The following is a 16,423-nucleotide window of genomic DNA, read 5'->3' on the forward strand; positions in this document are numbered from 1 at the left end:
GTTCAATACAGCACAGTTGGAAAAACGAAAGATAATATTTTTAAAACGTCAACTCTAAATGGAAGGTAATACGCCATGATTCCTGCTGTAAAAGTAAAGGCAGTAGGCACTCAAACATTGCATTACGGTCAATAGATAAATCGACTACATTGCACCGACGTACTGACTACATTGTCAGTACGTCATTGTAAGCGCACTGTGCTCTCTAAAGTATGGTTGTGCACCTGCAATAGTAGAAAACATTCATTATTGCTTTGACCTGACCTGAATTTGCACTACTGAATATGCTAGCCGTACAGGCAGGGCTAAACTGAGTGGCATGTTTTTAGATAATAGTCAACAACTGACACACTGCTAAAGGTCCTTGTGAGGACCAACCACTTAGCAGGGGGAATCACCAGAGGCCCCACAATACATTATATTATCACGATACTTTAGTTACCATCTTGTTGCAATTTGAAACATTTTGCAATATGCTGAGTATTGTGTGAGATACGTTGCGATTTATTACCTTTTTTCAACTGCAAATTATGCTTTCTGATTTATTTAATAAGATACAGTTCTCACTCTGTTCATTTTTGAGTTTTCATTCACATATCTTGAGGTCAGAGGTCAAGGGACCCCTTTGAAAATGGCCATGCCGGTTTTTCCTCACCAAATGTTTGTACAACTTTGGGGCGTTATTTAGCACTCTTCCCGACAGGCTACCATGACATGGTTGGTACCAATGGATTCCTTAGTTTCATATGATACCAGTATCTTCTCTCTAACATTAAGAATTTAAGAAGAGCCAACTACAACCTCTTACAGACAGAATAGCAGCCGGGCCCACCCGTCGGTAAGGCTGCACAATCAATCGAATATTAATCGCGATCACGATTACCTAATTATTTTAGAACGTAACCGCCGGGAAACAATCAGAAAATAACATTTTATTTCTCTGATTTGCTGCTTTGTTTTCACTGCGGTCGCTCTCTGTTCACTCTACAGCTCGTTTCGACCATCGCTGCTCTCTCCCTCCCTTGCTAGTAGAGCCAACGAGGAGTAGCTAACTTTGAATGCCTTGTGTTTCCAAACAGCAACCGACAACGGTTGCATATTATACGTTTAAGAACAACTAATTTAATCAGACTCTTTTTATATTGTAATTCATTCCCATGATGCTGCCCTGAGTAATCACAGTGACCGGCTCGTCTGTCAAACGGAGCTACACAGCTCTGTTGTGGTGCTTATGGTGCGTTCATATCAATGGTAGATTATAACGTTATCATGATGCGTTCATATGTAATCTTGTAAAATGTAGTTTTTGGCGAGAAACTTGAATAAATCCAGTTTGAAGAAGATGTTTTAACAGCAATATAAAATAGATATTAGAGAGGGAATTATGACCTGTTTAACTTCCTAACACTAGCTCTGAGCAGCTTAACATATATACAAATTACAAGATTAATAATTTATTTCCTAATCATTTGAATTGTGTGTTTTTATGCTAACGACTATGGATGACAATGACAAAGCATAAGGATAACATTTAGAATGTTTGATGGCTGGAATGTAGCACAACATTGAAATGAAAGCAGCGCTCTGTTTATTTAAATGTGAATTTGCAATAAAAATATTTTGGCCCTAAAATCTAGGAATAATAGTGATAAATAACCGTGGTCTCAATATTGTTCAAAATAATCGTGATTAGCATCTTGGCCATAATCGTGCATGCCTACCCGTCGGATTGTTAAAATAAAAGATGGATACTTGACGTCCGTGTATCAATACAATATTGCCACACAAAGTATCAATATACTACTTTCTTCTTTTTTTCCCCCACCCCTACAACCACTTCTGTATTCATGTTTTGCACGTCCCATGACGTAGACTCTAATTAGATTATATTAGGCTATTCATTTGTAATGACTTGGTTTAATAAGGCATACCACACAGGAAGTAGAGGAGTACGAAGAAAATGTTTGATTTAATACACAGAAAGTTCTGAGGCATGTTTGCTTGATTGACAGATGGCTTAGCATAACTTCTTTAGTGAACTGGATACTGTAGCTTCATTCCATAATTACTGTGATTTTTCACTAGATACTAAGCTACATTGTCATCACAAGATCCCCAGATCTGATTTCTTGCCAAAATGGCTGGTAGATAAACTCCCAGGCTCAGGCAGCATGTAGGAGCATTTGGCTGGTGGTCATATTCCTCCGTCTGGGATTTACTGTGTTCGACCAGATCTACAAGCCTTTTTAAAAATGAATTTGTTTTTGTATTGGCAGCTCTTTGTTCCTCAACATGTACAACACAGTGGGCTCCAACTCTGCCTGGGATTGTGCTTTTCAGAATCAAAACTGAGAAGACTGTCTTTTCTGTTTCATTATGTTCCAGGTTCAGTGTTTCATATGCATGGCTGTTTGAAATATGTTTACCAAGATACAGGAGAGGAACTTTGGTTCGCCTTATTACATTTGACCTTTCACGAGGCTTGTTTGACAGTGCTGTAGGTTGTAGATTCATTAACAGTCACCTGAGTGAGAGGAAGCAAACTGGAACCAGATTCCTTAAACTGCAGGTCCGGTTCAGCCGGCTTGGAGTAGAGCGGAAAAGCAACAGCCTTCCTGTTACATGTAATAATTATTTCTGTGTTTCTGTATCAGGTATATAGAGACAATTATTGTGTGTTTCTTACCCTAGGTTATGAGCGTATAGGAGATGAACAGTGGTGATTATGTTGCTAGATATTGGGTTTGTAATTATTAATCAGGATTGTTTTGATTTGAGGGGACAAAACACCTCAACTTTAATTATTTTATACCAACTTGACTTGACTACAGCAGACATTCTGGAAATATTTAGAGATGCACCAATTGAAACCGGATGGGTTTCAGTTGATCGGTTTCATATTTAATATTTTTTTTTTTTTGTCACATTTCCACTCATGTGCCGCATGATAGTTTTACGTTGCATACAAAGCGGCATAGACATTAATGTCACAGCCAAACACACACAACATTTCATCGGTGTGGAAGTTCTCCAGTGTGAGTGAAGAAGACATAAAGCCTGCAATTTGACCCAGATAAGCTGTGAAGGATCAACCTTAAAAACATGTGGAGACAACTCACTTTTCAGACGCTTACTATAACGGAGCTAACAGCTAACGTTAACGGAGGTTGCACTGGCATTATGATGCGTTCATCTAGGGCTGTAAGTCGATTAAAATATTGAATTGTGATTAATTGCATGATTGTCCATAGTTAATCATGATTAATTGCAAATTAATCAAATTTTTTGACTATGACTTGCCCCAAACTGCATGTGATTATCATAAAGTGGGCATGTCTGTAAAGTTGAGACTCGTGGGTACCCATAGAACCCATTTTCATTCACACATCTGGAGGTCAGAGGTCAATGGGCCCTTTGAAAATGGCCATGACAGTTTTTCCTTGCCAAAATTTTAGCGTAAGTTGGGGGCGTGATTTAGCGCTCTTCCCAACAAGCTAACATGACATGGTTGGTACCAATGGATTCCTTAGGTTTTTCTAGTTTCATATGATGCCAGTATCTTCACTTCAGAACTGAGCCTGCTACAAGCTAAACATGACGTTAATGCGTTAAAGAAATTAGTGTTGTTAAAACAAATTTGTGCTAACATGATATTTTTTGTATTATTGCGTTAACTTTGACAGCCCTGATTTAAATGAAAATACAATACAATGTGTGTTTTTAGGCAAATAACCACTATAGATGACAACAACAAAGTAAAAGGATTTAGAATTATTGATGGTTCACACTGACTTTGGGACAGTTGAAATAATTTTTCGGGATAGTGGTGAAATAAGTTAGTCTGCAGCCTTGCTGTCAATCATAGTTCTTAGGAAGAAAAACAGCAAAAATCTGAGTTTGGCAAAGAAAATTGCAATCGCTACATCTCTAGAAATATTTGGTGAAGAGCAACTGTAATTTTTACAAGCACAGTAATACTGTAGTCCTGTTGCACACATGAAGCTCTGCAGCTCTAACTACATGAGAAAAAAAACAACTTAACACAGTCCTCACACTTTTCAGCACCTGTTTAACCTGCCTGGGTTTCTTTTTCTTTTTTTGGTGTACAGCGGTTAAGTAGACCGACACATTTCCTGTTCAACTGAGTATCAGTTGATGAATGAGGTTTTACTCGCTGTAGTGTGAACTCTTAACATTTTCCTGTTTTCCATTTGTAGTATTGAAGGCTTGAGTGCTCTGCAAACAAACACATTCGATGTTATAAAATGAATACAAAGTGAATGTCGGCACTTGCTCTCATACAACACTGTCAAAAGAATGAACCTTAATGGTTAGTGATGTCCCCGTTTCCCCTTCACCCCCCCCTAAAATCCCCACCCAGAGCTCACTGGGCTGTTATGAATCCATCATCCATTCATCAGCTGTTGCCATGCAGAATGGAAGAAAGATGCTCCAGAGTTGACACACACACACACACACACACACACACACACACACACACACACACACACACACACATTAATTTACTCATGGGAGGGTTGCAGTCTTCCAGCCCAGTGAGCCTCCATTGAGGGTTAACCCTTGTTTGAACCCTTAGAGGGCATCTGCAGAAGGCAGATAGTCCTGAGCCAGATGTGTCACCCCCTTCCTCAGTCACTCCCTGACTCCATCCTTTTCACACTGCAGTAGGGGACAGACTTTGCCATCCAAGACACGTGCAGTCACCACAATGAAACACACACATATACACATATACCCACAGACACACTTTTATCTGCTTTATTTAGGCCTTAAAATGAGAGCTAAAGGTGGTCCCACCTGGGAATTCTGCTTACTCTTTACTCACTCACAAATTTGCACACCAACTCCCCTCGCGTGACCTTGAGCCATGTTGGAAATCTGCATTTTCCAGTGGTGGAGATAATGCTCATCCATGTAAATAATTGATTTACAGGTTCAATCCTGGATGTCTGTGAGCATCAACAGCTGTCACGCTATCCAGGGTTTGTGCCGAGGTCTCCCGTCGCCAGTTTTATGGAGTATGTAATGGAGCAGTAACGGCTGATTTGACTCAGAATGGTCATAAAGAGTCATTTTACACAAACCACACGAAATAACAATTTCCCAAAATGTGTGAAAATGTATGTGTTTCTTTGGCTTATAATACAAGTTACTTGAGTGATTTAAATGCCCTCAAACTAGGGATGTTAATAATTAACCGTTTAACCGAAAACCGACGAGGTCAAGGTCACTGTGACCTCACGTCCGTCCCATTCTCGCTTTAGATTTTGGATATCATAATATGGCATAAGTGTGGTTTTAAAGGTTGCATTACAGTAAAGTGATGTAATTTTCTGAACTCACCAGACTGTTGTAGCTGTTCTATTATTTGTTTTTACCCACTTTGTCAGTATATCCACATTACTGATGATTATTTATTCAAAATTTCACTGTGTAAATATTTTGTAAAAGCACCAATAATCAACCCTACAATATCATTGCAATATCGATTGTGAGGTATTTGGAAAAAAAAGATTATATTTGACAATTTCACACAAATGTCTAACAGGATAAAATGATGAAGTGATGATATTTTGGACAGACATGGATGTAAAGTGCAACTTGACTGGTTGGTGGAGGCATACAACCACAAGGTGGTAATTCTAGTTTCTCTCTAACCCTCTGCACTAAATGATGCTTATCATATTTGTATCCCAGGCTAAATTGGAGTCATGGCTAATTTGGAATGCGGAAACTTAAATGCAGCATTAAGAAAACAATGGGTCTTGATCCAAAGTGGGTCACGGCTTGTTCCTCCCCTCAGGGCAAGAACATGTTTTGACTGACTGCAAACGAGACACTACAGTTCAGCAGTATGCATCTCTCTGTAAAGTCAAGAACCATTGTTGTTTAGTTTGGTTGATTTTTCAAGGAAGCGTAGTATGTCCAATCTGGTGTGACGGCCTCGACTGGAGTCTTTTCTTGGAGCTAGTTTTCTGAGTAGAGTCGTGTGGACAAAGTCACTTCTGCTGTCGACCTTGACAAATGCTCTCTGACTGACTTTGTCTCTTTGTATCTCCGTGCTCATCACTCTCTCATCACTGCAAGTAAAAATACACTGGATGTTACTTCACTGAATCAGCCCTTTTACATGCCTGATTATAACTGTAGTGAAAATATGAAAGAGTACCATACAATTCAATAGCCCTGCAGTAAAATCACAAATGTTGTAGTGTTGTCACGATACTGGAATTTCCAACTTTGATAGAATACCTTGAAAAATATGGATATACAATGCCACTTTCAATACCTCTGGGAGAAATTGACACAACATTGAGGGCATACCATTTTAGATTTTTGTTATAATAATTTATAATTAATTTAATTTATTATAAGATAAATAGCTGTGTGTGCGTGCGCATGCGTGTGTGTCAACGGCTGTTGAAGAGAAGAGAGAGTCTGTGTATTGATACTTTGATAAATAAGTATTGAAACTGTATCAAATATTCAATATTGATAGGCGTTGATATTTCAATATTTTTGTCCACACTAATTTGTTGAAGTCTGTTTTTGTTTTGTTGAGGTCATTTCCAAGGCCAGTATGTAGTTTTAAGCACATATCCTGTTAGGTGTTTTCACTCAGTGTTAGTACGGCCTAGTAGTAATCACTTTCTCATGTTTCTGCACCCAGTTTCCTGTGCTGGGTGTCCAACGGCATGACTTTTGAGACTTTTCCGGTTATGACATTGCTTTGTGTTTATGAGTCATTCACCAGTAATTCCGGTTGCTACTGTAAATCACAGCTACAAAGGCATCTACATGGGTGAGTCATTTCAGGTTGAATGGCAATAATCATTAAATGTGCCTGGCAGTCAGCATATTTCTGAGTAACATTTTCAAGGTAGCGTCAGCAGCTTACAGGATACACATCAGAAGAACTCTCCAAACATAACGAAAGCATATAGTATGTTGTGTTTACACACAAGGGATGTTAATAATTAATCACTGATCAACGAATTGGTCGTTGCATCTGAAATTTAATCGATCTGTCAAATAAAGATCTGAAATACAAACAACATGTAGTTACATTCTAGATATCAGTAGAATGGAGTATTTTCAAAGCATGTTTCAATGACTCGCATTCGCATCCAGAGAGCAGAGGAAGAGGTGGTGGAGGTGGCCACGCCGAACCCACATGCTGAAGGTGATGCGCCCGACAGAGACGCTCAGTCAGCAGCAGTCATACATCAGGCCTTTGCCATGGCTCTAGCTGGCAGCGTGGACAAGGAGATTAAGACATTTTTACGGGACATTCCCCATCCCTGGATACAAACCTGACAGACTGGTGGAAAGTCAGTGCGGGGGATTCACCTGACCGGCAAAGCTGTCACGCCAGTACATGTGCATACCTGCAAGATCTCCATCCGAGCAGGAGTTTTCAATAGTTTTTTCAAGAGTTTTCCTCTTCGATTCAGCAAGTTGAATCGACGGCGGCTGTCGGTGAGTGAAAACACTCCGATTGGCTGTTCAGCTTAAACGAATCAGTGCACGAGAAGAGAAACGGAAGTGAGGAAAACAAAACAACGAGTAAAATCATGAGGAAAAACACAGAAGGCTCGGCAAACGCTGCTTTGTTTCATTGAAGTATCATAACAACGGCTTGTATATCTGCTGTCCTCGGTCTTCCGGTTTCCCTTTTTGAATGACCAATACAGACTACCGCCACCTGCTGGTGTGGAGAGTTATTTCCTCTCACGCAGGCGCAGAACGTACGTGCTAACTGGTCGTCAGCTCTAGTCTTTGCGGTGTGTTCGAGCGCAGCTTTTTGGCCGAGACAAAGCCAACGTGAAGCGACGCAAAAGGTGGACTTCGTCGCGGCTAGTTCTTTGATGTCGGGTTGGTGTGTTCCGGGCCCTTAGGTTCTATTTTCTTGTTGCAGCGTTACATTAAGTTGCTTTTGAGTTTCTTTCTTATAAAACTAGGCAGAGATGTATAGCGGAGGTTATTTTTATGAGCGCGCTCCACATGTAATCTGATATTCATTTATATTCAATGTGTTTAATATATCTAGGCCTCTATCTTCATATGTTTCATTGGCTAGGCAATGCTGCCAGAGAATAAGCAATATGTTGCTGTGGAAATAAAGCTTTGATTGAGGGAAATAAAACTCATTTGGTATTGTTTGGTATACGCACAATTTGTATGTTTTTTTTAAGCGATTAATTGATCGTGTTACCAATGATCGATTAAGGAAAGTGCTTACAATTTGCATCCCTATTACATACCATAGTGTTGGTTTTATTACAAAACCACACTTCAAACTGTGTTGGGCAAATTTGCATTAGATTGTGATGTGTTCTTACTGATATGTTGAGTACTCAGTGGTTTGAGGCTAATGTTGGGCATGCAAACACTGAAAGCCCAGCTGATATGAGAGGCAGATAAAAGGCACTGGTGAATGTTCACTATAATGGTCCATTGAACTCAGTCAGTGGTGGGATATGGAGTCTTTGGTCCGCTTGTGTAAACTCTGGCTACAGACCATTGGAGTAGGACATTCACTGGGCACTGTCACAGTCAGGCAGTGTGTGTCTTCCCAGGTTACACACATGTATACACCTCAAATAGATCTACAACTGAAAAGCTTTTCATTCACAGAGGTGGAAGTAAGACGTTGTTTCCTGTTCTGAAAACACTGCTCATGCCTTAAAGTCTTTTTGAGTGCTGTTTAGTTTTGCTCTACTTTAGTCGTTCTACTTTTTTTAGTCACAGCTCGTTCCCTTAAGCAACTTTAGATTTTTAGATTATGTTTGGATGCACACTCCTTTTCTCATGGATTTTATTTTTTCCCCTGCGATTTCCCTCAGGATCATTTGTGGCATTCTCTCCTCGTCTTCATCACACGTCTGCAGTCTGTCACTCTCCCTACCCAGTTAGGTTTGGCGTCCTCACTGCCAGGCGTTCAACCAGAAGTGACAGCAGCTTTCATCACACACACCTTCCCTTTTTCTAAATGGTAAACCGCTGCAGAACAAAGTGTGTATGTGTGCGTCCCCTGCAGGTTTCCACCCTGTCATATTCATGTGCTTCCCTTGTTTTTATGGACGTCTCTGCTGTCACCATGGAAACGTATAACTTTAGGCACAGCCCTGCAGGCGGATCGTGTGGTTGGGCATGAAATAGGCTGTTAATATTTTCATGCATCAAGCCCCAGGTTAAGTCAGGTCATCGGCCAAGGTGCTAAAAGACTGATTGCTGTTGCTAGAAAATAAATGTGATTTTATTTTTGAGTGCAAGGTCAAGATCAGGTTGTCAATACTTTTAAGATTAGGTAAACCCTTCAGACCCTGGCTGCCAAATGGATGAATAGACTGAAATGTAATAGAAATGAAACCTTCGCACACAGAAATCATTCTCAATTACAGCAACAGCTAAATATCTAAAGGAGTCATGTAATGAAAACACTGATGCTTTTTTTTATCCACATTTTCCTAGAGGGCAAAGAATGATTCAGGCTGAGAGTAGGTGAGAACAGACTTGATATGTGAGGTGATGAAAGCTTCCCTACTTTCGTCAGAACAAATGAAGAGTTTGATTCCAACATGATATCATCCACTGAGAGGAAAAAGTGGCACAAGCTGCCTGAGATACATCTATTATTCTTTTTAAGTTTTAGCTAATAGATAACTAGGTTTAAGTCTGGCTGGCAAAACAGACAAAGAGATGCGCCCTCTCGGGTTAGGGTTAGGGTTAGTAGTGCTATGATGCTGTATGTTACAGGGATTGTGATGAATGCAAATACAGAGCCCAAGTTACTCAGATGTTATGCATATGGTGGTGTGTTCTACGACGGTTTTCCTAAAATTAGATTTAAAAAATGGCAATATATCACCTTGCTTAGAGTGTCACAATATATCGCAATATATTGAATGGTAACTCCTGTATCATGATACGTATCGTATCACCAGATTCTTGCCAATACAGAGCCCTAATAAATACGCCTATCAAAGTTAACGCAAATTCATTTTGACACTCTCTTTAACACATTAATGCAACTTGCTATTTTTAGGTTGTAGCAGGCTCAGTTGTAAAGCTAGAGTGAATATACTGGTATCCATCGGTACCAACCATGTCATACTAGCTTGTCGTGAAGGAGGCTAAATAACGCTCCAAACTTGCACCAAATTTTTGGCGAGGAAAAACTGGCATGTCCATTTTCAAAGGGGTCCCTTGACCTCTGACCTCCAGATCAGTGAATGTAAATGGGTTCTATGGGTACCCACGAGTCTCCCGTTTACAGACATGCCTACTTTATGATAATCACATGCAGTTTGGGGCAAGTCATAGTCAAGTCAGCACACTGACACACTGACAGCTGTTGTTGCCTGTTGGGCTGCAGTTTGCCATGTTATGATTTGAGCATATTGTTTTATGCTAAATGCAGTACCTGTGAGGGTTTCTGGATCAATATCTGTCATTGTTTTGTGTTGATAATTGATTTACAATAAGAAATACAGTATATACATACATTTGCATAAAGAAAGCATATTTGTCCACTCCCATGTTGATAAGAGTATTAAATACTTGACAAATGTCTCTTTAAGTTACATTTTGAACAGATAAAAAATGTTTGATTAATCTCGATTAACTATTTTAATTGATTGACAGCCTTAATTATAAACCTTTTTTTCCCCAAGAATGGTGAAATGAACTCTACCAATAGATTGTTAGAGAAAAATCAACCTTACTCCAATCCTATTGTTTAATAACTCACAATGGGACATATTGGGCCTGTGTTATCATGTGTGTTATTTCTGTGGGGTCACTGGAACATTCCACTCAGGCTCTCCATCGATGTTTCCTGAAAAACATGTTTATTTTGTAGGAGTCTGCAGGCATCTCCCTACTCTCTGTCTGGCTCCACCACCTGCTGGGATTAGTGACACATTTACTGACTACTAAACTGCCTGGCCAAATGTGTGGCTAGTTTACTGAAAGGCTGGCTCACTGGGATAACTAGCTGACTAGATGAAGGGCTGGATGGATGACTGTCTGTCTGTCCGGCTAGCTAGCTAGCTAGCTGATGGCTATTTCTTTCATCTTTAATCTGGAAATTCCGTGTAATTGAGTTGACTTCCTGGTGGTGGTGACACCTGTTCTTTCTTGCTGTCAGAGGAGATCCAGCTATGTGTCTCTGAAAGAGGAAGCAGAGAAATGAAATGGAGAAAGAAGGGAAGAATGAGGAAGGAGGGAAAGGTAGTATGTGGATAAAGAAGTTGACGTGCAGAGAAAGAGAGAAGTTGCATGTATAACGAGTGAAGTGGGTGTGATGGTGACGTGTCTGCTCTCATCAGCGCTCAGTCTGTGCCGTCCACATGGTGTTTTGGCAAGTGTGTGGTCCAGAAGGGACACATGAAGTGTGCTGTGTGTGTCTGTAGACCTAGCATAATGTTGAGGTGAAGTCCTCTCATGTGTCAGACCACGGGGAGTCACCACACACTACCATTCCCTTATAAGGACAGTGTCTAGTGTCCCTACGGGGCCTTCATCCCTCCATCCATCCATCCACAGCATCCCACCTCCTTTTCCCTCGTTCTGTTGCTGTGCAGGTTCTCCGGAGGAGGGATGGGGGGGTCAACACAGACGGGTGAGGACTATTTACTGTGACAGATGGGACTGTCTCAGTCTTCAGGCTCTCACGTGATAGTTTGTACTTCTGTATTTTTGCATCTGAAGATGGAAGAATACACAGTATTAGTTAGTTAGTTAGTATTTCTTTGCACTGTTTGTGGAGAATGTACTCACAGTGAGATGTATGAATAATGCTTCCTGTTGCCTGGTATGGTCAGTACTTGTATTTCTGTGTGTGAGCTTCTGTAAGTGTGCCCGTATGCTATCAGTGGTGTAGTGGTCGTTGATAAGGTGTACTAGATAGAGATGGGTAGGTTACCGAGGAGGAAGTGAGTATACCCTCCTATATACAGTATGTATTCCAATAGCTTTTTGGTTGATAGGTGTGTATACTGTAAACCGCCAGAAAAGGTGAGCATACCTGCGTATCCCCTCCACTATACCATTGTGCTAGGCTTTATGGACTGCATGAGAATACACTGGAGAAGCTGAATCACCCATTGCATATCAATGTTTGTATTTTCAAGCATTAAAAGCTGTTAAAACAACATGCTGCGCCTGCATGAAGTAGTATCGATGCATGCATATCAGCTCCAGCTAGGAGTTCAGATTTCCAACCAGAAATCAACTGGTCAGACCAAAATGAACCAAAGCATTTTACATCTCAAGCCACAAGACAACATGTAGTAAAATGTCGTAACAATACACAACACTAAAGGCCTTTGCACACAAAGTCAGTATTTTTCGTCCGACGTTTTTTTGCACATTTAAAAATGCATACAACCTCACGTTGTGTCGGTCACGTTTACACAATGTCTCCGAAGCTTTAGCCCGCCATTAAACATTTTCGGAACGGGTTTGATTTTCTTTTTTCACATCCGTCAAAAGGCAAAAGTGGGTTATTTGACCACTCAAAGCCGCTGTCCGTGCAAACGTCATCATCCAAAATGGCGTCTGATAAACATTCACTTCGTCTCCCAGCACAAAGCACTTTATGATAAAGAAATAACATAATACACAGATGCAGAATTTAAAGATTGTGGAAGGTGATTGCAGAATCAGGGATGGTTGCAAAACTAGGCAGCTGAATGATAGCTTTTTGCTAATGTCATTGATTCATTACCCCCATGTGGGACTAGAGCTATCCGTTGTACCCATGTAATAAATTTAGTTTTTATCTCGTAATTCAAATTTTCGCAACAAATAGAATAATAAAACACATCCGATTCTTGGTGTCATGATTCAGTTCAGAATTGATTCTTGATTCAAAACTGATTCTCGATTGAATAAATAGAAAAGGGGTCACTTTGATCAGGCTCTTACTCCACTGGAATGCAATATGAAACATAGCTAGTCTTGATGGAGGTCTGTCTGACTGAACAAGAAAATGAAAAAGAAAAGCGTGTGCGAGCACACAGTTTATTTAAAGAATAAAGAAAGGTTAACTGCATTAACTTGGAAGCATACAACAGTATTTTTTGATGTATAAATATAGAAAAATTAAAGTCTAATTTACTGACCAACATCACTGGTGAAATGCTTTTAGTTGGTGTGTGATCTGGGGGGGAGGGGAGAGTGCTTTTATTAACGTTATGTCTCCAGCAGTGAAGGCCAGTAAAGATTTGTGTTGTTTGCTAGGGGTGGAGTTCTGTGTTTGGCTTTGCTAACAGTAGTCTGGGTGATGGGGTACAAGATATCCACAAAATACTTGTATTTTATACCCATGTCTTGCTAATTATTGAATTATTGAATCCAAAATGTGTCCAAACACATGCCCTTTTTGAAGATGAACTACAAGATAACCCTAGCATGTGTGCACTGTGAGTTCTGCCTTTTTTGTTCCATATGAAACATAACCACATAACTTTATTAACCATGTATAGAAATCATTTGTAAATCGATTAGGAATTGTAGTGGGTGAAAATCGTGATTCTACTGTGCATTTCTTGTTTTCCCCCATCCTACACAACACAGTACGACAACTGAGCCTCGTTGCTGCTACTTATTTCCTTCCAGTCAGGCCTCTCCATAATTTAACACTACTTTGTTTTTAAGGCCAATGTATTACTACGCACTGCAGCACAGAGAATGCATTTCTAGACTACAGCACCATGCTGGAGTGCTTAATGATAGACTGCCATGCTAATGATCTCCTCTATTGTTCAACGGGATAACATCTTCTTGACCTGCAGGTTTTGTGGGCCAGTACTGGGTTGATTTTTGCCAGCTGATAACAAGTTGATGCCAGTGGGCAACCTCCAGGTCTGAGACATGAAGCAAATGCTGAAGTGCCTTACAGCACGGACACACCAGGAACGTCAGGAGCGCGTGGCGGCTGCGTGGCGTGGTGGCTGCGTGATTCACGCAACAGGCGTTCACACCAGCCGCATTTCAGCTGTATTTCAGCTGCGTCTCTGCTGCTGTCAGCCCTTTCTTCATTCATATACATATTCTTTCATAGTTTGCCTTTTCATGGCCATTTCATTTAATTTCATTTCATATAATTTCTTTTATATTTATTTTAAACAGAGAAAGGTTAAGAAACATGTGGTAATTTGTAAATAATAGTAATAATCCATGATTAAAACTCCGTACTATATTCATTCATGGAGCTCTCCAAGTCACTGCATATTCTAGAACACTGTCCAGCACATATTTAAAGCCTCGTGTTAACAAATGAAGGAATTCTGTCCACAGAAAAAACACTTGAGGGCTTTTATTTTGAAATGAAAGCAGGAAGTGTTGATTTAAAAATAAGTCTTTACTTTTTTTTCATCTCCGTAACATATTCTACAGATAGACATCGAAACTGTGGTAATGTTGCTGGTATGATTTTAATAAACAGTCAATAGATCACCTTCACTGTCTGTTGCTGCTGTGAGACGCGTGCGGCACGCGTCAAAAATAGGCAAGACCTCTATTCTCTAGAAGAGACGCAACTGAGACGCGCGTCCCACGCGGGCAGTGTGGCTGCTCTAACCTGTTAACACTGATGCCGAAATAAAAAACAACAGGTAACGCAGCCGCCACGCGCTCCTGACATTCCTGGTGTGTCCGGGCGCTTAAACTTGCATTCTTTCTAACAGCCAGCAGGGGGCGACTCCTCTGGTTGCAGAAAGAAGTCTGATTGTATAGAAGTCTATGAGAAGATGAGTCTACTTCTCTCTTGATTTATTACCTCAGTAAACATTGTAAACATGAGTTTATGGTCTCGATGGCTAGTTTCAAGTCTTCTTCAATACAGCATGATGTTCATTTAGTAAATGATGGTCCCATTTAGAGTCAGATAGACCATAAAGCAGGGGATGCTTTAGGGCGGGGCTACCTCGTGATTGACACTGTGTGTTTTCACTTCATGAAAGTTAATCATAACTTTTTTGGTCGCCTGAAAATATCTTATTCAGCGTTATTCATTTGTTCTTAACTCCACCCTCTCGTGTCACTTCGGGTTGCAAATAACCAAGATGGCGACGGCCAAAATGCCGAACTCGAGGATTCAAAACAGCAGCCCACAAACCAATAGCTGATGTCACGGTGACTACGTCCACTTCTTATATATAGTCTGTGGTTGATGCCAGAAATTGTTCAACATTCGGTCCAGAAAGTTGCTACCACAACAATCATTTCACTTACGTGCTGTTCCAGGTGCAAATCAATTGTTTGCAAAATATTTTTAAATCCCTGCTTCATATTTTTTGTCGATAAAATGTTGTAACTTTTACTCAACTATATAGTTAAAGGTTGTCTGAATGTTGAGCTTCAGATAATCCTTCCTCAGATGGGCTTTAAATGTCACGTTGGATGTGGACTACCCTCCTTTTTGACAGAATGTGACAGTGCCATATATTTCTTTATTTGCTGCTCTCCCCCTGGAGGGACTTACAGTACAGTGTATCCTAGTGACCATTAGCAGCCGCAGCTTGTCACAGGACATTTAATACTCCAGTGAACATGCAGCAGACGAGCCCTTAATCAGCTTTATTTTGGACATAACAGACCCGGGTGTAGATTTCACTGTTGAATAATTCAGAGTGTGTTTTGTGGTGGTGGTGGTGGTGGGGGGGGGATTTGTTGTGTGTTGAGTTGTGTTCTGTTGTTGAGTGTTTGTATGTGTCAGGAGAAAAGGGGACGTTGTGGACAGTTGATACTGTACCTGTCCGATGTGCACACGTACACATGTTTTTAACACACTGTTTGTCTCTCCAGTGTCCTTTATTTAACACTAATTATTTCTTTTCTCTTGTTTCAGATACAAAGAGAAAGCGAATGATATAGACAGCAACCCGACTTCCTCCACCAGAGAAGGTGATATGACTCGCACACACACACACACACACACACACACACACACACACACACACACACACATACATACTTAAAAAGAAGAGTTTTTGAGCTACTGTAGTCATGTTTGAGTAAGACCAGACTCTAAGCTGCCACTGAGGCACATCAGCCCAGTAACAATGCTGTGGTTTAGACGGTTACAACGGGGATTAGCCTGCACTTGTTGTATTAAGCCCAAAACTTTCTCCGTCGAAGGCTGTTGAACTGCGTGGTGTTCAAGAGAAATACTGAACCTTCAGTCGATCTTTCTCAGATATGGGCAGGGGGGAAGTGTTCCCAAATGTTTTACATCACATGCCCTGAAGATATCCACATCACACTCTGAAAGTTTGATACAAGTTTGCACTAACAAACCTGAAAAGACTGTCAGATTGCCTGTATAATACGTGGAAAGAGCAAAGGTCTGAATGGTCATTACATTCTTTAAATTTCTCAATGTGTAGTGAGT

At 40.5% G+C, this 16,423-nt stretch overlaps 1 protein-coding gene across 3 annotated transcripts in view; it reads left to right on the forward strand.

The window, feature by feature from the left end:
- fam49a (family with sequence similarity 49 member A) overlaps positions 1–16,423 on the forward strand; it is a 58,851-nt gene that overhangs the window by 18,642 nt on the left and 23,786 nt on the right. For all 3 annotated transcript variants that reach the window (XM_074615487.1, XM_074615486.1, XM_074615488.1), the window contains exon 2: positions 15,881–15,936. The gene's annotated coding sequence lies outside the window, so the exon portion shown is untranslated. The remainder of the gene's footprint in view (positions 1–15,880; positions 15,937–16,423) is intronic.

Source organism: Sebastes fasciatus, chromosome 18 (genome assembly GCF_043250625.1).
Source record: "Sebastes fasciatus isolate fSebFas1 chromosome 18, fSebFas1.pri, whole genome shotgun sequence".
Taxonomy (NCBI): Eukaryota; Metazoa; Chordata; class Actinopteri; order Perciformes; family Sebastidae; genus Sebastes; species Sebastes fasciatus.